The sequence below is a fragment of the Polyergus mexicanus genome, unplaced genomic scaffold, assembly GCF_030449975.1.
Source record: "Polyergus mexicanus isolate NDT 795.1 unplaced genomic scaffold, iyPolMexi1.0 SCAF_4, whole genome shotgun sequence".
In the NCBI taxonomy this organism is placed as follows: Eukaryota; Metazoa; Arthropoda; class Insecta; order Hymenoptera; family Formicidae; genus Polyergus; species Polyergus mexicanus.
In genome coordinates this window covers 3,394,430-3,422,151 of record NW_027223324.1, presented here as the reverse complement: position 1 = coordinate 3,422,151, position 27,722 = coordinate 3,394,430, and the positions used below count along the sequence as shown (strand labels likewise).

General features: G+C 36.0%; 1 protein-coding gene across 3 annotated transcripts in view; it reads right to left on the bottom strand.

The window, feature by feature from the left end:
• The window catches only part of Brat (brain tumor), a 60,537-nt gene extending 52,242 nt beyond the window's left edge, over nucleotides 1–8,295 (bottom strand). For 2 of the 3 annotated variants that reach the window (XM_070294446.1, XM_070294447.1), the window contains exons 1-2: nucleotides 8,042–8,295; nucleotides 7,483–7,568 (exon numbers count right to left, since the gene is read on the bottom strand). The gene's annotated coding sequence lies outside the window, so the exon portion shown is untranslated. The remainder of the gene's footprint in view (nucleotides 1–7,482; nucleotides 7,569–8,041) is intronic. The other variant, XM_070294449.1, reaches the window with a different exon arrangement.
• Between the last annotated feature and the right edge of the window lie 19,427 nt (nucleotides 8,296–27,722).

The following is a 27,722-nucleotide window of genomic DNA, read 5'->3' as shown; positions in this document are numbered from 1 at the left end:
TCTCTCTCTCTTTCACGCTCTGTGTAATTATATTAATCTGATAAGCATATATTATTTCATTTATTATTTATATATTATTTTATTATTGATTTATAGAGAATATTTTTATATTAAAAAAAATAAATACATAAATTTAAAGATTTTTTTTTTTTTTTTTTTTTTTTTAAATAACATGTTAAATACTTATTGATTATTTCGGATGTTACAAGAAACATCTCGATTTCGAAAGTTCTGGGTGCCTTAAAAATTCCAAATTTGCGTGACAGATAGACGAGCTGTCATTAACTTTCGTCACGCGCTCGACTTTCCAATCATTCCCCCAGCTAATGCCAGGAATCTTGAAGACAGATGAAAACATTCTAACCGTTAAACACGTTCGCGGGCATAGACGTATACCTTTTCATTTCATTGCGAGCATTGCACGTGTAATTACGAGTCTCTTTCATTGGCATGCATGGAAGACGGTATTAACCGCGTCATAGAGATGCGACTGTAGTTATTACTCAAGACTCAATGTTCTCGACAGCCGTATCACGATGACACATATCTTTCTGCGTTGCACGTGGTCAAAACAAACGTACACATCGTTACATTATGTAAAACAATTTATTTTCAAAATTGTTCGGAAACATATATACTAATATATTATACAATTGCATATCACAGTTCTCATAGACGCATTATTGTTCTAAATGTTACAAGTCACAAAAAATAAAAATAAGAAAATTTTAATCGAAGAAAGATAAATGTAATATTGGATATATTAAACTGTAATCTTTGAAAGCGAATAAAATTGACAAGATCTTTTTCTAAGAATCAATTACTTGTGTGCAAAATTTCTTGCAAGAATCGATCTTTCTTAAAAGAATAATTCACGTACATAAAATTGGTTCCCAGTTCCTACTTTGTGCGAGTCCGAACTCGTTTTCCTCGTAAACTGCCAGATATTTTGAAAGTCGCTACATAAATTTCATCGATATCGCGATTGCACTCGGCGACAGATCTCGATATTCGCCAGTATCCGTATTAAGAAGGTTGGTGAATTTAGTGGAGTTCTTACTCCGTGCGCTTTCTCCGAGCGAAAAGAGATTTTCTACAAACTATATGATTTTATTCTCTCATATACTTGTTGACGTGGAATTTTGATAATTTTACAATTTATTCAAAATTTTTGTCAATAAGTTTTAAAGTCACGCATGAGCTTTAACAAGTGCTAAGAAGGTAAAATTAAAATTAGAAACGATAATATAAAATTTCATAATAATATACAAATGTTTTAAATATAAATATTTAATATTTTTTCTACATTAAATTTTATAAATTCTATACCTTCTCGATAAACACGTTTGGTACTAAAAGAAAAGCTAAAAGAATGTCTTATTTTTAGACACAAGAAATTTTTGTCAAAATTTATAACCTCAATAGAAATCTTTCGTTCTTCAAGATATTACCTCCGATTAAAAATTTTTTTTCTACGAGACATTCAACCTTGTGCAACGTCCCATGAGATAAACGATAATAGCTATATATAAAAAAAAAGAAAAAAAAAAGAAAAAATGTCACAAACCATCCGCGATTTCCCGAGCGTTAAATTATGACACGCAGTTTTTGCCATCATCGGAAGAATGGCTTACGGCCCTGAGTCCCGGTCGTGCAGCGAGGGGCACCTGCTCCGGATCCGAGAGACGTTACACGCAACGGACATACCCTACGTATTTTCTCTGGTCGGTTACATTCCGTTTCGTTCCGGGCAAACGGGTATAAAGGGCAGCGGTTCTCAACCGGCCGTCAAATTATCGAAGGAGCGAGTTTCACGAAAAAACAACGGGAGATAAATTGTAAAAAAAGCATGGATAAATATTATTTTTCAAGTACGAAAAATTATCTATCCATTGCGTCACGTGTACTTGTTACTTTCTTCTGAATTGCATGTTTTTTTCATCGTCATTCAAAGTGTCAATTTTGATAACTAGTCTTTCATGATTTTCCATTTTGATTTAATTTTTTTCTAATGAAAACGCGAGGAATAAATTTGTTTCTTATCGTAAATGATTACGATTTGGCGACACACATTTAAAATCGATAGCGGATCTTATCCAAGCTCACTCGATATTTTCGCTATCATACTGTAATCAGCATGTGATACGAACCGACGCGAACGTCAGGAAACAGCTGACTTTTCGGGAAAGCAGCTGCTTCCTAGATATATTTACTCGTCCGCACGAGTTCCTTCAAACCTTTCCCTTTAGAAGCTTTCTTTTCTACGTTTTACGGCCGTGCTAAAACCAGTTATTACCGCGTCAGAAATTATATACTTTGACGTGTGTGACATTAAAAAGTCACGTGTTCGTTTGGAAGTTTTCACTTCGGAAAACGAGTGGTGCGACAAAGACTCAAACGCGTCAAATAAATCGTCGCGTTCGTTCAAAAAAATTGATTTCGCTTTTGAAAAATTGTCCTTGTAAGACACGAAAGACATACTCGGCGTATCGCATCTTTCTCCTTTCGTCTCGCCTTTCCATTCGCGGATCTATCCGAGAACTGGCGCGGCGCGAGCCACGCCGGAAAACAGCTGACTTGTACTTTTTCGTTCGAGGAGCAGCTGGTCGGCCCGTCTCTCTGCATGGGCCAAGAACAGTCTGCGTTCCTTATACTGGGTGTGCCCTACATCGATCCATAAGCAAGCGCGCCGATTTATTTCGATGTAATTGTATGCGCGAAATAATGTAATAATTACAGCAAGTTACAATAATATAAGAAATGCCCGTAAAGCAACAATTTCTATTACTGTATAATTGGGTTCGATGTTTTTTTTTCACTTCTCGTTACTGTTAAGTACTGTGTTAAGGAATATAAAAAATATTTCCCCAGATATTTTAATATCACGATTGTGTTATAAAGAAGAATTACCTTCTATTAACATATATTCTTAATATGTACATAACTTAAAAAATATACAAACAAAAAAAAATTAATTATCAAATATATTGCAATAAAATTATAATAATCAAAAGCTAATATACTGCACGATGACACAATGATTTATATAACATATGTTGCAGAGCCTCGATGATAACTTTACAAGTGTGTAAAAATTGTACGTGTGCGAGGTGAAAAAAAAAAAAAAAAAAACTTAATGCGTCGCGCACGTTTAGAGATGCGCGCAACAAGTAATGAAAATTACAAGAATTTTCCATTTTGGATCGTTATTTCCGCGTGACGTTTTTAACCATGGGTTATTTTCTCGTTTAACTGCGAAAGAAGGAAGCGGTCGGTCCATTACCTCCTACGGTATTATAGATAATGGAAAGTATACGATGGTAAAGGTCATAAAAAAACTTGAACGTGTTTGTTGCCACCGTATATATATATATATGGATATCTCCCCGATGGCGAGAGAGGCAAAGAGGCCTGACTTCGGTGCTTACGACTATCGCCCTTATCAATTACGGTCGAGTAACGTGAGGTGATCGATAAAAGTAAAAGTGCGAGTTCGAAATTTTCGGAATAGCAGACAGAGATAGAAGAATCATTCAGTGAATCGCTAATCTCTCAAGATATATGGAGTACGATAAATTTCCCCGACACAGCGAATTACTGTGCTCATTAATATTAATTTTCATTACTCATCTATTATTAAGACACATCGCACGGAGATACAACGATACATTTCCATTTTCAAAGAGATCGGAGAAAGGCAATGCGACAACGTCCAGTTCACGTTGCTTGATCCAGTCGCGCAATTAAAATGAGACTCGAGAATTCCTAGAATATGCTTCAGCAAGAAAATGAGAACAATTAATCTGACCCGTATTTCGTTCCCTCGAATGTCTATCTTCGCGCCCCGTCGCCGTCACAGAAAGAGCCACGAGATTTATTCACGCATAAGTTCCTGAATGAATGGAGCAGAATGAACGTATCGAAGAAGTAGGTCGCTGACAAATAGACACAAAATTATGCGGCTAAATGGTTGGAAAATTGTGCATATTTTATAGAGTATCCGAATAATATCATCCGAAAATAGTTAATTTAATTATCTTAATATCAAAATGTGATAAATTAATGAAAGTCAAATTCAACAAAAGCATTTGCAGTTTTTTTATAATGCTACAATATTGTTCAAATTACATCTCTAAATATGTAAATAAATAAATTTTTATATGTATATATCAAGTATAAATATTTTTATAAAATTTTCGTATTAATTGACACTTATATCAAGTACATCAATATCGAGAAAAAGTTAGCATCCATTGGACATTAGATATTTATGAAAGTATGATCTACAAATATTCCTCGAAGGATTTATCATGCGAACGCGATGCCGTAGTTTAAAATAAATTTCGTCGAATAAAATCAGCGATATAAACGAACGAATAAAATGCCATTTCCAAGAGTTATTAATTTATGTTCGATTTTCACAGAGTCTAATTCTATTCCGGTCACGAGCTTATAACCTTTGCCGAGCTTTCGATTCAAACTCCGATAAAAACATGGGAATGTTCTCGGCACATGTTTCACATAGCGCTCCCATCTTTGTTCGACAAACTTTTTTCAAATTTAAATGCAAACGACAAATTTTAATCATCCTGGCAATTCGACAGAAAGCTTTTCATCAATTTGCAACGGCACGAAAAGAAAGACGACGGTGCGATTCACAAAAATAAATTATCGATTATCTCGTTTCTTCAAGTTAATTTAACATTTAAAGTATTCAACAAAAATAATTTAAATATATAAATTCATCGAATTTATTTGCGCCATATTAATACTTAAATACGACTTATATAAATAACATAAACTATTAGGATATATATGAAAATCTGCAGATACTGATCTACTGTACTTAATGTACCAAGGGAAATTATGAAAGTCATGCAAATTAAATTTGATCTCTCGTAAAATATTTATATCAGATTTATTTTTTAAAAATTTATTATTCCAATGTGATATAATTAGCAAATTTTTGAAATGTTATCGAGATATGTATGGATGATGTGCATGAAAGCTTTAATGAATAAAACAAATTGATTTCAATAATTTGTACGGCGAACTGGTTTTGGTTAACGCGGAAATTGATTTCAATAAATTGAATGGCAAATCGGTTAATAAAAATTGCATTTCAGATTCATTTAGACGTTTAATTCTGGAAGTTATATCGCGAAGATAAATAGAGATTTCAAATTAAACTCAAAGTCGTTAAAGAAGTTGATAACGAGTTCGTATTTATTCAGGAATACCGAATCGATCGAATCGCGTTAATAAATTTACGATTATCCGAAGAAAATTTTTGAGACGTATATAATCGATACATATTTTATACGACTGCAAAATTGACTCATTAAATTCTCATGGCAATTAAATGCAACTTTTTGATATCATTATCAATAAAAACTACGAGATACATACGATAAACTTAGCGATGTGATCAAGATCATAATCCACGTAATTTATAAATAAATATACATTAAAAAAACTTAATACTTTTTGTTTAGATAATATTATATATCACGATTTTTAATCAATATATTCAGGAAATACAGATATCTTTTATGTAACTATATAAAATAAAATATAATTTTTAAAATCAAGATATCGGTATAAAGGTATATTAGAAAATATCTACTATATCCAATATAAATATAATAATCAATATTTTTTACATACAGTATACGTAATAAAAATATATCTTCAAATAATAATTAAACATATAAGTAAACATAGGGAAACGAAATTAATATTTATTGATAAAAGTGAAACATTGCGGCTTCTATAGTTTTATTTCGCTCACCTAACGATTCATTTGCGTTGTGATTGTTAAATATTCGCACATCGTGCAAAGAAAAAAAGGGAAAGCGAACGACCCGCGCTTGATTCGAGTAATCTTCCCTCAAGGTTGGAGCGATGAAGAGAATTCCACGAGAGAAAAAGAAGTAAAAGGGAAATCAAGACGTATCGCGCGAAACGGTGAGAGCGAAAGCGGCCGTGCTGCTTTGACGATTTTTCTCGCCGCGGAAACGTACCAAGGTTACGTGAACGCTTTGTTGCGTCTCGCGCCTCAGGGCCAATTTCTCACGCAACCCGTTACATCGAATCGCACCGCGAAACTACACGGCTTTTACATAATAATATGAAAGACCGACAAAAATCTGATGGGCGTAAATCCGCAATCATTTATCATTCGTGTCGTTCGCGAACTTCTTTTTTTTTTGTGTGTTCGAGAAACATTTAAATGATAATATTTGTGACTGTTTCCGTTCTTTTAACTTCTTTAAGATAAACTTTGAAAGAGAGGAGAGACTTATCTATATAAATTATCTTAAAATAGATAAAACTTGTGTAAGCAATTGATCGTTTGTCACATGTACAAATTATAAATAAAGATAAAAATAGAATGAATAAACTGTGGTGAGAGGGCAATTTCTCTCGTGAAGAAAAAAGTAAAAGATATATAGAATAAAATTTTTTGAGTCGTATAGTTCTTTCTCGAGAAAAAGTTTCAAGTTGAGAGTAGTGTCCATTTATTTGATTATCGATACTTGTGTGAGTCTATCGACTATCAAAATAGTTCTTACACATCTAACTTTAGAATCTGTTTACATGAAAATACACACCTATTACACTGCGACACCGATATCGTTGTCAGTTCATTGACCTTTCAAAATAGTAAGATACAGCAATCGCGAATACATTGAAACTTTTCTGAGATTAAGAGTTTGTAACAGTAATTCTTCAAGAGTAATCGGTTGAAAAAAAAAAAAAAAAAAAAAAAAAAAATTGCAAAAGCGCGTTAATACGTTATATTATCAGTACAAATAAATATTGAAAAATCAATTCAGATTTCATGCGTTTTTCTTTCTTCACAAGAAATTATCCTTTTGCCGGATGTATCACAAATTACTGGACACTGTATATATAAGAAGCTTTATGGTTAGGCGGCAGGAAACCTTTTCCTCGGTATCTACTTCGGTTATAGTTGCCAGGGCTCTTTTCGTCCTTCTCTCGCATACATCTCGGTCCGTAATCTCCCCGCGAACAGTAGCGGCCGATTTTACGCCGAACCTCCCGCTAAGGTCGTAAAAGCGCGCGCCGGAGACGGAATCTGAGCGTAACCGAGGCAGTTTTTTTTTCCATATACACACCGCTTGTGTGTACGCACTCTGCAAGAGTGTATTACACACACAACACGCCAAGCGACGACGAAGATGCCGTTGATGGGAAGAGAGGGACGTTTATCGCTCGCGATCCGTCACCTCCGGCGCACATGCTGAAGAAATTAAGATTTTTTTGTCCGGTTTCCCCGAACGAGTCGGGCGTTTATCATCGTTTCGGAATCGTCGTCGTTCCTGAGACGAAGACAGAAAAGAGGCTAAAAGAACCCTGGAAACCGAGAGACGGCGCGGACGCGCCATTATATCGCGCCGGTTCATCCTTGGAATTGACGGCTGATGGAAAGTTTTGCCGTTGTATAGATTTACTTACCAGCGGGGCCCGCGCTGGCGATCTTTAATACCGTTGTTACCGGGTCCTGAGCTATTTGACCGGATAGGAATTGCGACACTACGCACCTATAAATAAAAAGAATAAAAGTCTTGTGAAATATATCACGAGTACATATGTAAATATATATAATATATATAAATAATTCTTTCAAAAATCTTGCACCTTAAAGGGATATAAAATTCCAAAGATCTAAGAATGATTCGCACATAAATCCTACGAATCTAACGAGAGTCAGACGAAAAAAGTGCTGCGGGATCTAAATATTTTTACTCGTCTGTATATTCGACATCTCGACGATAAACAGTGTATGTAAAAAAGAAGGTTTCGTGATCCCGAAAAACCGCGCGCGCAACATGTAAATAACGTATACAGACGCGACATTGAACGTCATCGTCAAGAAAAACGTACGATGTAAAAAAAGAAAAAAAACTACACGCCCGGTACGTCGTGACACGCCGGGGGTTACAACGAGATCTCCCTCTCTCGAGAGGTTATATCTTTCCGAACCGGAAACTGATATCGTGTCTCGAATGCTTACCTCGTGCTCGTCAAAAGGCGTCACTCTCGCCGTTCGCAGTTAACCTTTGAAGGTTAGGTTTTCACCGGTTCGCTCGAGGCAGCCGGCACGTGCCGAGCGGCCAACAATTCCGGGGATTCCAAGTGTTTGCGACGATGCGACTCGCGACGTCGTCGATCGTTCACGCATGCGAGTCCGTGCAAATACGAGCACACGCGTTTCCCGGACACAATAAATCACGTACGCGAGAAATTTGACTTTTCGAACAACGATCGTTCTCTCTCTCACCGGCGCGCGCTCCGTACACACCCGACGCCGCTCGCGCGCGTCTTCCCGCTAACTTCGGCCACGTTCGGCTGGCTTCGGCAGCACTCGGCTCGCCGGCACGAACGATTGCGACGGCGCGGCGTCGCCAGCGGCAGCGGCGCCGGCGGCGGCGGCGGCGACGGTGGCGGCGTCACGGTATTGCGTAGGTGGCTGTATCTCAATATAGTCGATTTATTCAAGGGGAAGGACGATTTTGTCTTGTGATTTAGGTAAGCGAGAATGTGAAAATTCTTTATCTCAATAAGTCTACCTTTAATTTCGATGTCTCGGATATCGTGTATATTGTACGCCAAGCAAAGAGAGAACGATAAATTACGACAGAATCTTACGACATTCTTACGAGGTCGTTAAAAGGTGGCGTCCATAAAGAGTGAATTTCGCAGCGGAAAGCGCCGTTTCTCTTGCAGAATAACATTCCTCGATCCGAGAGTAACGAAAAATAATGCTTACGAACGTGAGCTTTGTAATTTCCGCGAAACTCACAGCTTGCGGCTTTCAATCTCCGAATTCACGACTCGACATTGCAGATCTTCTTCGAGCATACTTCACATCGTTTCGTCCGCGGGTTTCGCGCGCGTTTCTCATTTAAACCGCTGCTTCGAGACTAGCGCTACGATAGATTCCCGCCATTTCGCATCCGTTGTACCATAAAATCGCAACCGTTTTCAATATCTCGCGTACGACAGCATCTTATGGGGATCTCTTCAAGATTCTTCTACCTACAGATCCTTTGTCAATCTTTATTTTCATCTGCACATGTGTCCAAATAATTGTTGTAAGTACAAAACAAAGTTAATTATTTGATATATTTAGAATATATTATTCGTGTAGGTTAATTTTAATAAGATTGGAAAAGCTACATTAATGCAAATTTAGAATAAAATTTTACTTTATTATAATCTCGCTTAGGATATTATGATTTTTCATAGATTACTAATTTATGCAAAAAGAACAAATTCTTTTATTTATATTATCTCGTTGGAAAAAAATAAAGAATTTTGCGAACGAAAATGCTTTCGAGTCAATATGCTATTTCAATTGACAATTTAATTCATTGTGATAACATTTCTTTTCAGGAATTTCAACGAAGTTGTGTTGCTACGTCGCTGATAGAACGCTCGATAGAGTTTCTGGACTTTTTCCACGGTTTGAATATTGTACATCTACAGGCATACCAAGTAAGTGAATTGGCAACGGATTATAATCGATTGCACGCGGAAAAATATTTTGCTCTCTCTTTCTGTTCGCGTACGTGCTTGTGCGCGTGAATCTGGAATTCCGGAGGTTTCGACAATCTTTTACACGTCGTGGATCGATAAAAATTCGTACTAGAATCATACAACGCAATAATCTAACACGTTATGCACTCCGATATTCCGCAAATCTCGCGAAACTCACGCAGAATCGTCAAATATTAATACACCGATCTGTCTTTTACATTATATATTTTTAAATATATAAATTATATAATTTAGAGTAAATAATAAAATGTTCATCTCGTATTACAAAACCTAATTTGATAAATAAATAAAAGATAAATTGGAAATTTCAATGAGTCGATACTTTAAAGTTACATATATAAGATTTTCAAGATGACGATTGAAAATATATTTTTCTCTGACAAACTTTCAGAAAAACTAGAATATATTTTAAGAATACTCTTACGTACACACACGAATGCATTTTATGCGATGGTTTTATTGTAGAAGCTGTGATGGTCGCGTTGGGAATTTAGCTTCATCTGACCTGTTTTAAATAGAAGGGCTCAGCTTTACGTTAATTTTTTACAGTGTACTCTCACATGCGTACTCTTTTTTTGCAAAACTTATCTAAAGCGCTTTACGTCCCTCTTTTTCTCTCCTTTCATTTCGCATTTAATCCCGACAAACACAAAGAGTCAATACTACTAACAACCCCTCGTTTAATTAACTCTGCTTAGCAATTCCCCTTTCCTCTAACCAACTGTAATACATACAGATAACGAGATAAAATTCGTTCAAGCATAACCGAATCAAGGATATGTAATCGTGTGGGATAATTGTGACAATATATCAATTATTTTATTATTTGATTACCTCACATAAAAATATACTTTCTAATTAAATATTTCACTAAAAATTAAGTTATATTTTTGTATTAAGAATTTACACAAATAAATTAGATTTACAAAAATAAAAATAAATAGAATTATATTAATATAAAAATTATAAACGATAGGGGAAAAACTAGGATAAAAATTTCAATGGAAAAATTGAATAATTAAATAATTAAACATTTTTTTGTAGTATTATTCTTGTACTATGTATTGCCAGATTTATGCCTAAACAATGACAATATATAATAAATCACATAGAGATATCCGGATGTTACTAAAAAAAGGATATCGTGCAATCTTAAAAAGAGCAGCTTTTTACTTCGTAACACGTTGCAATTGGTGCAAGGTTGCAAGATAGTGGAAAATACGAGAGTGCGTGATCACACTTGCGCTGCGATAAAATAACGATACCCGATAAATATAATCACCTTCATGAAATATATGCAGATATCGCGCATTTACGGAAGGAGGACGCGAGTCGCAATAACGAAATAAAAGAAAATTTAAAATGCATTTTCACCCGCGCTCTCTCGATATTATTGTTACACATAAGAAACGAGTTCCCGTTTGGGTGACGAGAGTGAGAGTAATCCAGCAACTTTCGTTTATTCCCGCCTTGGCCTCGTGATGTCATAAATATGAGCGTGTATCGTAATCCGAATTGGCATTCTCGCGGTGAAAGGTAAAGTAAAGGCGCAATGAAGTAAAGAGGTCAACGCTGGAAACGGAAATATATACGGAAACTGTTTTTCTTAAATGCAAAATTTTGCTTTTATTTATTTAAAGCTAAAATTGTTCCATATTACATTTAAATACGTAGAATTTTTTTATAGCAAAATAATAAAAGTTACGAGAGAAAAGGAAACGAAATATATAATCAACTTTATACTAAGAATTATATAATGTTCGACATACAGATTGTAAAAGTTTGTCCTACAACGGAACGATTTCTCGTTCTTCGTACTTCGATAAGTTTATATTTCATTTAATTACAGCGGACTTAACTTCTCTTCTCGTTATTCTTTTTAACACTGATCGATTACGCGAGAGTAACGCTAGTGCTCTATCCGTTTCCGAGAAGATTAAAATTTAATTCACGAAAGGTCATCGCAAAAATAGCGCGAGCAAACTGATCTTCGGAGATAAATTCGAGGATTATGTCGATCAAACTAATCTTGCTTTAAATACTTCCTATTCAGAATTAATTTTTGTCAATTATACTAGAAAATATATATCATGATCATTGATATATAGATGAATAATTAATTGAATATAATCTGATATCGTATTCAAAGCTGTTTAATTAAAGAAATATGAGTATAATTGCGGCGAAATAATCCAATAAAATAATTTATTATTTAATAGCGTACAGCATATAAAAATAAAACGTAGGAAAAAGATAAATTTGTAATAGGAATGTGTACGTGCAATTATGACAATTATGACATTATTATCGAACTTGGATCGAAGGGAGAAAAAGATTTGCCTCTGCGAACGATTATGGTGCTGTTACGCTAATGAATAACGGCATTGAGCATACGCGCGTAATTAATGACGGTGTCGTGGTGCGATTTGCACAGCTAATAGTTTCCCGTAAAACCGGTATTCGATCGAAGTCTCCCCCTCTGGCCCTTTCCCTGCGCGTGGATATTTTAGCACGCCGTGACAAAATAGGTCGCATCTTGTCGACGCGCAATTTTCTTCCGTACGCGACTCGCGTTCCGGTTTAACGATCCCCATCAAGCCGGAAACGGCTACGCGCGCTACGTAAGACACCGGATGTTGTTTCATAGGTAAAAGTTGTAAGTGCCGGAAATCTCTCGCGGGCGAAACGACCGAAACATAGCTTTGATCGGCCGATCCGATGGTGAAAGCGATCGCGAGCGTGCCGGCGAATATTATTATCGCGTAACGAATCGCCCGGATATTCCGGTTAGGCGCTGTGAGAATTCTTCCTCTATGGCACGCGAAAGAGAATTATCTCTCCTCTATCTCGCGAGTGACTTCCGAGTAAAGCAACCGGTGGTTGCGCGAACGAGGTCACGCCGCGACACCTCGCCTGTTTTCAACCCTTTGAGACACCGATGAAAGGCGCGAGATGAGAAGGGAATCGCAATGAAGCCGGTGCAATTTTTCATCCGGAACATTTGTACACAATGGACGGGCGGGATATTAATGAGTTGTCCGTTTTCCTTTGATACGTGAAAATTAACGGGACATTTGTTTTCTAGTGACAGATTGACAAATTGCGAGGGCGAAAGTGAAGATAGATAAATGACAAAATCAAACTCGTTAATATAATGTATTCTATAGATGTAATATATCCGTGTTTGACGTAAATGATGAAAAATGAGAGAGATGTAACTTTCTCGATTTATAAAGCATACTATAATTATTACTCATTTCGATATATATTAAAGCGCGGAGTTTTTCAATGATTAAACAATTGCGATAGTTCAAATTTTGTGTTTAGATACGAATTTTTCGAATCTAAAGGATAAAAGTTCATTTGTCTCCTTAGGTAAAATGGCAAAGCAAAATTAGACAATATATTGCAGTGCTCGAAATTTTTCGGCGATCAAAACTCGAAACTTTAAATTCAAATCTGAAACTGCTTGTGCATATTTTGATTCTGAAAATATATCTTGAATCTAATCTTTGGACAAAATAACAATGTTGGATGACATGAGAAGAAAAAACATATATTTATTAATAAATTTATTTTTTATAATAAATCTTATATATATTTCGACTTTAAATTTTTTCTTGATATTCGATTATCAATAATCGAATCTTTGAATATTGCAATTAAATAAAAGAGTGTTGTATAAACTACAAACGGTTCAAATTTGAAATTTTCGAATATTTTAAAAAGTTTGACTATCGCAATTCGTCCAGGGGGGTTCAAGCTTTAGTTTATAATATTATATTTACGTCGATGTCTAAGTGGAAAATTCATTCGTGCAATAAAGTAATTTGTATGTCGTAAAACTGAATTCTCCTTAAAAGGCTCGCGCATCTAGATCGAGAATGACATATTTATATTGGCATGGATATCTAGGCCAAGTAAAACTGGTTATGGAAAAGCCTTGCCCTGACGCTGCTGCTTTTCTTTCGGAAGATGACCAAACTGGTTTTGACCTCGGCAAAGACGGCCTTCTATGCAGCTACGCGATTAAACGTTAAGATCGGGATGCATTCTTCGTCACGTATACGTGAGTTACGTTTTTGTCGATGGAAAAACGCGAGAGCGTTGAAATAATGTACGAAAAAAACAAACAATGAAATTTTATAACAAAGCGATTGTATTTTTACTAAAATAATAACTTTGCAGTTGCACACTCTATGAATATTGCTGTAAATTATCTTTCATTGCAATTTTATCCTATATAACGATAATATAAATTAAATTAAAGAATTACGCTGGTAGTTTTGGAGCAGCTTGAATAATGAACGTTAATGAATATTAATCTATACAATGAATATTACAGTGAATATATGAAATATTCAAAATTGAATTTTAGTAATTGTTTTTAAAGAGAAGAGATTCTATAATATGTACAATCATATATCTTTTTACTTTTTTTTTCGCAAAACAGTAAAGGTAGTGAAAATATTAACGACTTTTTGCACAATGAACCATTTATATTTATGTATTTCTAATTAATAGTTTATCTTAACAATTATAAAAAATCCATAAAAATATATATTCATTTTACGAACAAATTTCAAAAATTACATTACGCTAATAATCGCGTATATAAAAAAAAAACCTTACATTTTTATTCATATTTTTGTTTTTTTACATTAAAAAAAACGTGTAAATAGAGCGATATTATATATATATATATATATATTTGATGCGTCGTTTATAATTCCAATTTAATTGAATTCAATAATTTTCGGAGTTAATTGGGATCGGTAAAGCAAGCGGTCAATACTGGATGATACAAAAGTACCGTCTTTTCCGAGATACGAACGTCTTGAGATTCACGTCTTCAATTGAATTCAGCCAAGGGCATGTGTACTGGAAGCGAACGATGACGCCGACGAATCCCGGCTGGGACCCGAGTCCGGACTCCCGGCAAGATTGAGCGACTCGCGTCCGTGATATATGGCGCATTGCCGTATAAGGCGTATAATAATACGAAGTTAGATCGTAATGCCCGTGCCAGACCTCTCTCTCTCTCGCTCCCTCGTCAGGGTCGTGCCGAGCGGAACGGAGCGGAGGATCTTACGAAGACGAAGACTGCAAGACCGCGCGGAGGTCCCTCTTCGTGGAAGTCACGCAGAGACGCAGGAGAGCCAACGAGCCGTCCTCTTCCCTTTTTCTTCCTCTTCCTTCCCCGCCGTCTCTCTTTCCCTTCTTCATCTTCCATTGCCATACGTCGACCTCCTCTTATCCCACACCGCGCGTTTGCGCTTCCACTTATCCTTTGCGTCCTTTCCGCTGGAACGGAGGAGGCGGTTGAACCATCCCGGTCCGCGTCCCTTTCGGATCGCCTTACCTTTTCTCTTGCAATGTCCTCCTCGTCCTTTCCGTCTTGCCCTTTTTGCTTTTCTTCTCTTCTTCCTGTAGCCGCGACTCTTTCTACAAGGTTGCTTCTTCCGCTTTTAATTACTGTCTGCTATGTCTTGTTCGCGTCCTTGTTCGTGTCGAGTTTTTACTATTTTTCTTGTATACTTTATTTTGTCCTATCTCGCGATCTCTCGGTAAGTTTTAAATTGGATAAGCACTTTGTTCCGTTGTGAATTGAATCTAATGTATTTTTAAACTGTTTCTTTGGATTTTTAATTTAATTTTTCTTTCAAGTTTCATCTTTTTTCACGTATATCTACTGTATCTCTTTTTTCTCAGATTTCTCTTTCGTTACTTTACAATTTCATCTATAATTTTTTTTCTTCATTTTCATTCGTTACGATCCTCGATCTCATATAGAATTCTCATGGAATTTCAGCATATCTGCCATTTTAAACCCTTCATTTCCCTTTCATCTCACGCTGCACCTCTCGCTACACCTTCCCGGCTTCTCGTTTCTCGGCCTTCTTTCATCGTTTTCATTCGCCTTCTTTCCTGGTCGGGGCACAACCATTATATCTCTCGCGATACGTCTCGCTGCCCGTAGCGGTCGTGCAACGTTGCATTCCGTCGACTGCATTCCGTTCTAGACTGCTTCGGACGAATGCATCTTTCGATAGCCGCAATTCGAAGAAGGAACTTCCCCAGTCTCAGAAAATCTACCCTCTCGGCATTACTCGCCGGGAATATTTTACAATCGCAGTTTCTAATCGATCACGCGTATCGGCGTGCGCTAATAATCTTAAATTCTCTCACTGCGAACTGTCGTACAATCGACGTGCAACTTGCTCATAAATTTGTCCAGAGGGGAACACATGTTCGTAGACAATCTGTTTTTGAAACCAGGGACCTTCGATCCCCTCTGAAAAAGTGAAATCACGAATCGATCGAACAATCACAGACCGATCTCGACAAAGAAAGTCATTATTTAGATTTTTCGTAATCACGACCTTCCACAATTGAACGAGGGAACTCGTAGTCAACCAGTCACGATCGTGAGATCATGTTCCCCTCTTTTTCCTAAGAGACACCATAAAAAACAGTAATCTTACGAATCTCGTCGTCTATGATGATAAAAAATAACTTGTAGCGAGACATTATTTTTCAAATACGTCGACGAAAACGTCGAGATCTCTTGTGAAAAGAGATTTATTACACTTTTCTTTTTTACTGGTTCACCAATATATCTTGAAAAAAATTTAAAGCTGAATATATATATATATATATATATATATTTATTTCGATATGCAGAGTCTTGTATAATTTTCTCTAATTTATATATACTTTGTAATTAATAATCCACAAGTAAGAATATTCCGAAATAAAAATTAAGATTAAAAATTAATATGAAAAAGATAATAATTACAAAACTTTTTCTCGCCGTTCTATATTACAAAGTCAGTTTCCTTTCGCGTAACAACACTACTACGAAACGATTTTTACATCTGTATCGTGAATGGTGCGAGTGAGCGAAGAGAAGAAGAGGGAAGAAAGAGGGTGCATGGTCTTGGGGCGCTCAGATCGCGATTCGGGGCCTTCAGGTCCCAAGTCCCGGAGCGGACAATAGACAGACCGTTAGACGCGGTGCAGGGCAAGGTACACCGGACTGATTCTCGGCCTGGGAATTCTTGAACGAAGGGCACCTCGAGGGACCTCGACCCGAGCCGGAGATCCCGCCGGGGCTCGGAGAAACTGGTTTACCTGCCACCTCCTTCGTCGTCCTCTCTTTTCTTCGGATGTGGCGGTTCCGTGGCGATGGAACAGCGAAGAATGTAAAGACGCAGCAACAGCAACACATCTCTTTTTCCAGAAGAGAGAGACAATAATCAGTCAGATATCTCTTTGCGCCAGTTTTCCACCGATTGTCGAAATTCCATGAACGATGCGCAACAAGAAGAGTAATTTAGAGAGAGAATTTAGATTGAAGACAGAGACAGATAGTTGTATCATATTTTGTTATTGTATCTGGGAATATTTTGTCTGGATTGTACACATTGCGATATGAATATTTTACAATATTATATTGAAATTTTTAGTTATCTCTACAAATAGTTTTTCAAATACGTCGATAAGCCAAACATAAAACGACTCGATAAACGATACATTTGTATAATATATTCCATATCATTCTTATACTCTTTGTTGTAAAATCTAGAATTTTCTAATGGAATTTACACGGCAGCTGCATGGTAACTGAGAATGCGCATTTAAATTGCAGCTTAGGACGGGAAGATTGTAACGTAGATTTCTTCTGATGCGATGGCTTGGCTGTAATGCCAAATGGGAATATGTATAGACGAGAGTACGTAAATATGTTGTTATCTAGAAACATTTGCGCGCCGGAATTTCTCATATCATATGCAGCATCGAATCGAATATTTTATCGTTTAATTCCTAAATAATTTCAGATAATCTCAAATGATTTTCAAATAGAGAAATTCTGCGAATGATTTTCAAGTAGAGAATTTCTTTTCAGACTATTTCGATATATTTGATAAAGAGATAATAAGAAGTACAGATAGAATCACATCTTTTAAAGATATTTTGATAATTTAAAAAAAATATTTTTCTGTATTATAATAAATTGTTTATACATATGTATACACTTTTTTATCGAGTGATATACAAGAAAGAATTTTAGTTTTAAATATCAGTATATTTTAATAAATTGAGGGGAGTAAATTTTTATCCAAGGATTGAAATCCAGAACATTATTGGTAATAAACTGTCATAGGCTTATTCAACATACGTGCTTTGCATCGTATTCATATTATATATCATGGGTTGCATTAGCGAACATTTTATCACAAATCTGATAAGATTTATCGGCGACAAAATGTCAGCCGTATTCAACGATGCGTCTACGCACACAAATCCGTTTTACTTTCTCTTTTCGTCGCGTCTTTCTTAACGAAATCAGGCTGAGTTTTGGATATCTGATTTCCTCGTAAAATACAGCGTTACATCGTATCGTAATACGCCGTCGTTTCCTTCTCGCTGTCGAAACAGCTGTGTGTATGAGTTATAATTTCCTCATCCTTTCTAATTAACTATCTTTACACTGCTATCTCATAAATTATTATTTAATTCAACATAAATTATAATTATTACGACAAGAGAAAAAGGAGATCAGATAGTAATAATATTTATATACTATTAATATATTAATATATTTAAAAAAATATTAATAAATATATATTTTTTGATCAGTAATAAATTTTTTAGTAAATAATAGATAAAATATATACCACATTTTTAAATAATAACGTTCAAGATGAAGATATGCGATATGTATATAATAATAATTATTATTATTCTAATTCTGTCAACTATTCTGTCAACATAAATTCTATATGAAATTAAATTTGGATAATACATAAATATTATACATGTAATTATAATTATAGATCGGTTCTCAATTAGTCCGAATCGATCAGTGCTATTCATAGATAGAGAATGTCTTGCATTGCTGAGAACCAATCTAGAGTAATCTCTCCCTCTCTCTCATCAAAATTGAGAGCAAGTAATCGCATCTTCTATTTATTAATATGGTAAGTATGAGTAATAAGTTCATCTCTGGCAGATTTTACAAACTTGTAACGAGATTAAAGACTACGCTAATTTAATCGCCACTTATATAATAGATTATTAAATCTTGCCAAAGAATTTATAGATTTAATTATTTAGTGGAAGGAAATAGGAAAAAGCAAATGTGGGAAACTTTTTTTTTTTTTTTTTTTCCCCGAGGAACAAAGAAATTTCATGAGTGGGGATTTTTCTTTCTTTATGGAGGACTTATCGTCCCAGATTATCGTACCGAAAGACGGAGATGTCTGTCGTTCACCTCGTGCATAAAAATTCTCTGACGGATCTCGAAATTGTACTCTATTATGTCCGCGATTATATAAAACGATTTATCTACATCTACATGACTTGCATGCGGTTAATTGTAACCGCGCGGTTCATTGCTCGCGGACAAGATCTTCACGCGTCGTCCAATTATACGATCATAATCTACAGGAGATAAAAATTAATTACATCGCGATGAAAGTGCGAAAACCCAATATTTAAAGAATATCGTTAATCATCAATATAATGATACTAGATTTATTTATTTTATTGAATGTAGCGAGATTATATATTACATATATGCATTGCTATCTGTGACGGAAAGGAATTAATTTTTCATTGATATGTTTTAAAGAATAAAGTTTCAAAATATTTAAATATTTAAAATATTTTTTTAAATATTTAAATAAAAATATTTAAGCATCTTTTTTTTTTTATATACATACATAGTATTTTTATAATTTTTAACTCAAATTTGTTTCGATATATGGAGAGATATTTTACACCAAATTTTTAATAACACGTTGATTTTAATTTTAGCAAAGAATCCGCGGTTGAAAGGCCGCGCGATAGAATTCACGGGAGACCTTGCAAGCGCGTAAATGCATGCATGGCCGAGTACGTATAAAGGAAATGAATTAGTCAGTAATATATGCGGTCCTGGAATTTCCGCAATGCGGTGTTCGCGTTATTTAGGCTTACGTGTACGTCATCGCGGGCGATACACACACGCACGTATTATAGTCGTTACACGCCACGCACGTGTAATACCTATCTATAATACATTACGCACGACGAAACATGCGTGCTCTGAAAGGCTACGCTAGTCCAGGACATGTCCATTTCTGTGATTAGTAGAGTAATCTATCGATACGATTTGATGACGATTTTCTGTTAGTTATCGCTAATCATCAATATAATGATACTAGATTTATTTATTTTATTGAATGTGGCGAGATTATATACGTATATGCATTGCTATCTGTGACGGAAAGAAGTTAATTTTTCATTGATATGTTTTAAAGAATAAAGTTTCAAAATATTGAAATATTTAAAATATTTCTTTAAATATTTAAATAAAATTATTTAAGTATCTTTTAATAATATGAATCCCGCGAATAACATATTCATAAATTTCTTTTATGTTAAGACTCGCAAAAATCTTTGATATTAGGATATATTGTTTTAATTAGAAAATGGCAGAAATGAACAATGGGTGAAGCGGATAAATTTCTCCTAGAATTCATTTAGAACGATTATTATATCGAGTTCCTAAAGATACAACGAGACAGAGATAAGCTTCATTGCTCGGCGTATAACGCAACAAGCGGGCTAATAATGCAGTCTGGATTAATGACAGATTTGGCGCCTACCTGATAAAATGGCCGATGTAGTGCCAAGCATAACGAGCGTGAGCTTTAAGGGGTCATTGACGGTGGGACAAAGGCCGTAATCGCGTGAAATTTTGGCACGGTATCCGGTCGAGTGTTACGAGCCGCATAGAAGCTTGCCAGGATTCTACAAGTGGTTGACCCTGGCCGCGAGGCGAGACGACGCGAAACGCCGACGTCGATACGTGCGCGCGAGTGAACGCGCATCCGAGGTATGTTGACTATTCGTTCCATCATCGAGCACTCATCAAACATACATTCTCTACGAGATATTTCATATTTTATTTATTTCGACGCGCATAAATGTTTCTCGATATCGCGATGCTGGGAAACGATGGCCTCGCTGGATACTCTTGAGGAACGAAACGTTCCCCTTCCCGGAAACGCGTGGTCGTTCGGTTTACATCGCGATCCCAAATAGATTTCGGATGAACCACGGCGTTCCAGCGACTCGTATCACGTCATTCGGACGTGCGTCCGGAGTGCGGCGCGACGCGTCGATGAATTTCGTGTCATGGACGTCGATGGGTGTAGCCGCAGAATGGATCAACCGGCTGCCCGCGCTTTTGTGCTCGTGGAACGAATAAAAAAGAAAAAAAAATTATACATTCGTTTATACGTGCGTCTGTTACGGACCCGTCTGGCGGATTCGTCACATTCGCGATGGATTTTTGACAGCGTCGATGATACACGATCCCCGAATAATACACAAGATTTGTCGAGCCCATTTCTGTAGCGAAGTATAGGTATAAATCGTAATTCCGTTCGCGTATTCCGTTCTCACTATTGTTCCCACGTTTTTCAACGTTTTTTTCCTGCGGATTTGCAACCTTTGCTTTCTAATATGCGATATGTAAAACTTATTAACAGCGATCGAGCAATGCGTCCATCCATCCTGTGGATTACGATGCAAAATACACACATGCACATGCAACGTCCTAAATATGTCTAGTTTGAAAGTTTTTCTCTAGAGTTTTGACTTTAATCATTAGTTCGAGATGCGCTTATCCTCTGACATTTATCACCGTATGCATTAAAATCGAGAGATAATATTCCCTGTATATTAAATTGGCTGTGATATAATAAGTTTATTACGTCAAATTTAATTTTTCACGAAAATTCGTCTAGAGAGAATGCCGAATGCGAATCAGAAGCAACTATTAGCTTGGCTAAATTATGATGTTTGGAACTCGCGATGAACTTATGCGAAATTAAAAATGGTCGCATATCATCATCAATAATTTTCTTTAATTAGTCTCGAGCGTGAATTGAAAATACACCTCAGGCGAGATGAGTAGCGAATGCAATTTTCGAATCGATAAATGGTCATCGTTACTCGCGGAATGACGTCGACACGAGACTATCCGTTGGACACGCGCACGTCGCTATTGTAAGAAATCAAACATGGAAAAATCACTGATAGAGCAAGCGCTAGTAATGACATCATCCCCAAGAGACACACGTGCATCGTCCACCTGTGCCATACCGGCGATGTGTTTACGATGCACACGGGACTCACGCGCTCGCACTTCGCGTCTCGGTCTTGCGTTGAGGCGAGCTTACACATCATTCCGGATAAGATACCCGACATCTACGTGTAACCGCGAATAGTGTGGAAAAAAGAAATGCAAATGACATATTTCCCGACAGATAACTCGCATTCTACGACGCAAAATTCACACAGAATATTTTAAATTAAAAAGAATTTATATGTATAATTATATTAAATTCGAGAATGTAGTATGTCAAATATTATTCAACGATAGCTGAAGTAAATATTTTTTTTCTCCTGACGGACTAATTAAAATTGAAAAAAGATGGATTAAAGTCCATTTTGAAAGTGAGCTCTTTTATTTAGAATTTTAGAATGATCGTCAGGAGTAAATTGTGTTTATTATCGCCTACTTATCACCAAAATGGTGTTTGCATCTAGGAGGACGCGAAACGCATACATAGTGTACATAGTGTTTACAGTATACACCTCGTTTGTGCAATACTTGCACGTTGCGGGTAAACATAAGCCGTAGCACGTTAATAAAGTAAGGAAACAGCATCCGCGTTACTCTCGAAATATTTGTCGACACAACAGAGATGATAAAGATGAATAATTTTTCACAAATTAATTTCCCTTTTTTTCTCGATTATTATATTGTACTATATTATCCTCGATTATACATAATCATCGCATATACATAAATAATTTTATTTTAATGTTAAATAAAACTGTTATACATATTTTAATAGACCTAATACATTGTTTATTTATATGATATTATATTTCTTCTTTTTGAATGAAAAGCAAGAGATTTTATCTAATATAGTAACAGGAAGCATATTAACGTGCAGAATATTATTAATTTACTTGCATTCTTAATTACGTAATGCTTTATTCTTCGTTTAATTTTGATTTCAGAGCTGTTTCAATGGAAATAATTACTTGATAATGCGACGTAGATGCGGCGCATGTAATTGGATATTAAATTGATAACGTCACTGTCTTTCCGCGGAGCGATTCTCTTACACCCTCCAGGGACCGAAAGTTGGATACGGTTTCCCGGACGACATAATGCAATTTCGTCCGCAGCTTTCTCGCAGATACATATCGCAGATACATCCGGGACACCGTGCGACAACAGCAGTTTCCTATTCGCACAATGAGTACGATGAAAATAGACTGGTGAGTAAATTCAATCATTACATTTAGACAAAAGATGTGTAGATGCTTTGGCAAATCAGATCAATTTTAACGGATGATATTGTTACATAGTAGCGATTATCTTTTTTTTTTTTTAATGAAACAATCACTTTTTGTCAATCATCTGCTTCCAATAATCTCAGAGAGATACTCCAACATAATAGATATAAATAGAATAAGGTTTATAAATTTTTGGAGCGATGAGAATTTTTATATAAATGGTTTCGTTGACTTATCGTTTATCTGTATCATAAATCATAGCGTTTTTGCGCAGAGGCATTCGATAAACTTCATTAATGTATATAAACAACGTTCTCGACAAAAGAAGGTTCTCTATATTGGCCGGAGAAAAGCTTTTCTCGCAGCTTTCTAGCGCGAAGGTTCTCTGAAAAATCGTCTTGCCATCTTCCCCTTTGACCCCGCCGCGGGTTTCTACGTCGTCTTTCATTCTTACGGCTTCGCTTTCCGTTTCGCGGTTACTTTTCTTTAATTGTATTTCGCATTTCACGATAACACTTGGATTTATTTCTGAAAGAGCTCCACATTAGCGTTAACTATAGTTTACTATTTTCTTCTTTTTTTTTTTAAAGCTACGACGTCAAATACTCTTTACTATAAAAAAAATTATCCTCTGAATATCTGCATATTTTCTGCTTTAAGAAATTTTTAAGACTGCAAAAAATTCATATATATATATATATATATATATTTTTTTTTTTTTGCTTAATGAAGGAAAAATGAGAGGAGAAATTGAAATAGATTAAAAATAATTGAATGTTGGGGATGCATTAGATCTTAGTGTACATTTAATGATAATTTTAAGAAATATGTGTGAGATTCCAAGGGAAAAAAATCTCAGCATTTAGAGAGAGGATCTATTTGCTATTTTCTTTTCCTTCGCGGCTCGTTTACTCGCTGCCATCAATCGTCAGGCAATGTATCCAACAAGTAAGGCCTCGAGTGCGATTTGCTTTTACAAGCTTCTTCGATTACCCGCGAAGATTAAATGCCATAGTTTGCGAGAGTAATCACAGCGGAGTGCAAAATTACTGCGCCTCGCTGAGTTTCATCCTTGATAACTTACTGTTTTTAGAAACTTTAGCCGTGAGCGACGCGAGCTTTTCTCGCGTGAAAAATATGAAATTTTAATATTTCCATTCTTTATTATACTTCATATTAGTTCCCACATCATAGATATCTAATACGGTGATATAAATTGCTATTAAAATTTTTTTTTAGGAGAGTGGATTAATTGCGTCATCCGGACGGGAATATCAAAATTACAGTTCGCGAAATCTTAGATGGTTGATAGGTATGAACGACAACGTCATCTCTTGTGGTAAGATGAAGAAAATCTCGAGTGCGACCTTTACGAAATTAATTAATCAACGCTTCGCGTTAAATGTCGCTGTCCTTTACAGGACAACGACAGTTTATTCGGTCAGTGCTCCGCAAAGTTAATTGGCTTCTATCGTGATGTAAACAGCCATTTGCCGTTATCATTAAATCGCGAATTTATCATGGACACTATCATGTCACTCGCCTCGCACGACTCGCAAATTGGCTGCTAGTTTTATTGTCGCGCCCAGAAATCTTCATACTCGCCCGAGATTTTGATGAAACTCCACGGGAGGGTAATTTAATTTTAGACGGTCACGAATTGGAGGAATTTTTAAACACCTCCTTAAATAGGCAGAAGCCTATGGTGTGGTTTTACCGCATTTTTAAATACCTCCATAAACATACAGAAATGTATGCAGTTACCGTACCGCGATACATTTAATTCTCAACTCGTAAAATATAATGTTGGTTTAATAAATTAGTTATAATTTACATCTCCTGAATGTATTAAAGAAAGAAAAATATAGTATCTAAAAGCAAAATTCTCTCTCTCTCTCTCTCTCTCTCTTTTTCGGAATGTTATGAAATATCTATAATAAAAACATAATTTTTAGCCACACAAAATTGACTTTCTTCAAACTATAATTAAAGTTTTAGAATTAGCTTATTCAGAAAAAAAAACCAATCAACATGTAGATTCATAAAATAATTTACCTTTATATATCTTTAATTTGTTGAATATATAAAGCAAACATATTTAAAAATTTTTATTAATTCTTTCATATATTCCGCTCATGTAAAATAGAGCGATGAATTTAACCGTTTCGTCTGAACGATGCCGTTTTCGATATCGTTACGAACGGCGAGTTTCTAGTGTTACATTGACGCTGCATTGACTAATGTATACACGTCAGCGATGGCGAAGCGGTTAGTTAAGTTTGCCAGGCATTAATCATGCACTCGGTTAGAAAGCTCCTTCGTGTAGATTTAGCCTCCGAGCTTTCTCTCGCGGTTCTCCGAGCTTTCGTCCTCGCCGATCTTTCGCGAGAAACGAGCAACGAAAAGAAAATGACGAACGGAACGAAGTAAATTCCATTTATATTGTTGGACACCTTATAGCGCGCTAACAGATTCTTTATTAATGTTGAAACTCGGAAAAAAGAATCTACGCGGAAACGAACTTCAAATTACAACAACACGTGAGCCCAGAGCATATAAAATCAAGTTTTTCCTTTCTGCGTTTCTGGCCTCTTTCGAGTATACACTCACTCCAGGCACTTGGCTGAACACTCGGTCGGATACTCGAGGTTCTAAAGAGCGGATAGTTTAAACTTCGGCTACTCGGTGTACAAGTAGTCTACCGTTCCATCAACGATAGTCTACCACACCAACGCTTGTAGCCGAGTGCATTAAATTCGTTTCATTTCAACTACAGGATGGATCGAAAAAGTCGCAAACAATTCGATTAAACGAATATCTTTCATGGCAAGTTTGCCAAGTCAATTATTATTAATTCACAACAGTATCTGAGTTTCACTTTTCGGTCAATAGATACAAAAATAATACACAATCTGAATAATTATATTTGTAATTACTTATCATTTAAATTTGTATCTCTCGGACATCATTTAAGTCTCTTTTATAAACCATTGTCTTTTTTAAGATTATGAACGAGAAAAAATTAAATCTGATTTAAATCACAAAATAGCACGTAAGATGGCTAGAGAAATTCTTTTTACAATATATCTTGTCGTTTTTAATTTTCGACGAAGCTCTTGCAAACTCTTCGTTTCATAGAATAAAACGCATCTGTTCGCGTATTCGCGCGATGTCTTATATCCTTTTTCCTCAGGTCGATAACCGTGCTAGCGATTAAATTGAGCCGTCGAACGATCGAGTTAATGGAGAACGGAGAACGGAGATTGGGTCAAAATAGGCATATCGGTACGACACGGAAGAAGCGTAATTGAACGCAACCAAAGTGGCTTACTTGCAAGACGATCTATAAATACATAAGCGGCCACTGCCTCTCTGTCTCTGTCTCTCTCTCTCTTTCTCTTTCTATTTCTCTCTCATGTAAGCTTTGCTTTATTAATTCAAGTTTCCTCATGCCTTTGCGCCGCTTTACCGTACTATGACCAACCATTGCAATTCCAGAGATTCCAGAGTCAATTGTCAAATGAACTTTATGTCGGACGACTTGAATAATTTGACTGAAAAAAATGAGTGTAGAAATATTAATTTAATATAAAATATTCAAAATATTCGAATCATCGTGCTTGAAAGAAATCTCTTACGTTAAGTAAGTGAGATTTTCCGCTGGTATAATATTGTGTGCGAGTCCTATTGATTATTAAAAAAAATATATTAGGATTATCAACAAAAAACGCAATGAATTCTATCATCGAGATAGAATGTTGGCTCATAGGTGAAGTAATGCATTGTCAGTGCATTTTGTCAGCGCACCAAATTTTCTCGAATGTACCCACGTCAGCCGTATGACAGAGAGAAATAAGTATCTAGCAGATTACGTGAAGTACGAAAAGCGTCTCTAGTGATTTTAGCAAAAACTGTGGGAGAAGGTAAAGAGCGAAGAAATTTCCGCTAAGTGCGAAATCTCTCTTGAATTTTTTTCGTTTCATTTTTACGTCTCTCTCTGAGAGTGAACTTGATTGGAAAATCATCTCAAAATATTAGTAATAACATATTTTTCCGCTGATTATTCGATTTAAAATTAAACATGTTAAAAGTAACGAACATAACGATCTTTCTTGAAAATTCTTTTATAAATTTTATTGAAGATTGTATCGTTACCCTGGTAGTTTGAGGTGCCTCTTAAGTTCAGAAACCGATATAGATGCGCGGCCAATATATGACCGTCTAAGCGATAACCTAGATTCGTCGACGCATAAAATAGAATGCGATTGAAAGTGGAAAGAGGAGAAGATACATACAGGAAAGAGGGTAAGGAGAAGGGAAAGGAGGAGGAGATCTCACCTTTCGTGAAACGCATCGACACCTATTACGCGTACATAGATATCGACGAGGTGTCGCGTTTCGTAGAGATAGCACTTTTATGTCGTCGTCGACGCCTTATCGCGTATCTTCCTCGACGAGAGGTTGTTTCCCAAATGAACGATACCGTAGAATAGTCAAGCCCCTTCGCTCTTAGTCCCTCTTTTATAAAACGAAAGGCCGGAAAATATCGGATCTGTCAAATTGCAAAAGTCAATGGCCTCAGAAATTGACGACTATCGTCAAGATATATCTGGTCTTTTCGTTTCAAGAACTCGAAGAGGAAGCTCTGTCGGGTTCTCACGAGAGACTTGCGGATTTACAGAAAGTATACGGAAAAAAAAAATTAGCTGCCCGTAGCTAAAAACTGCTTGTGGTAACTAGATTTCAGTCGTAATATATGGACAGCG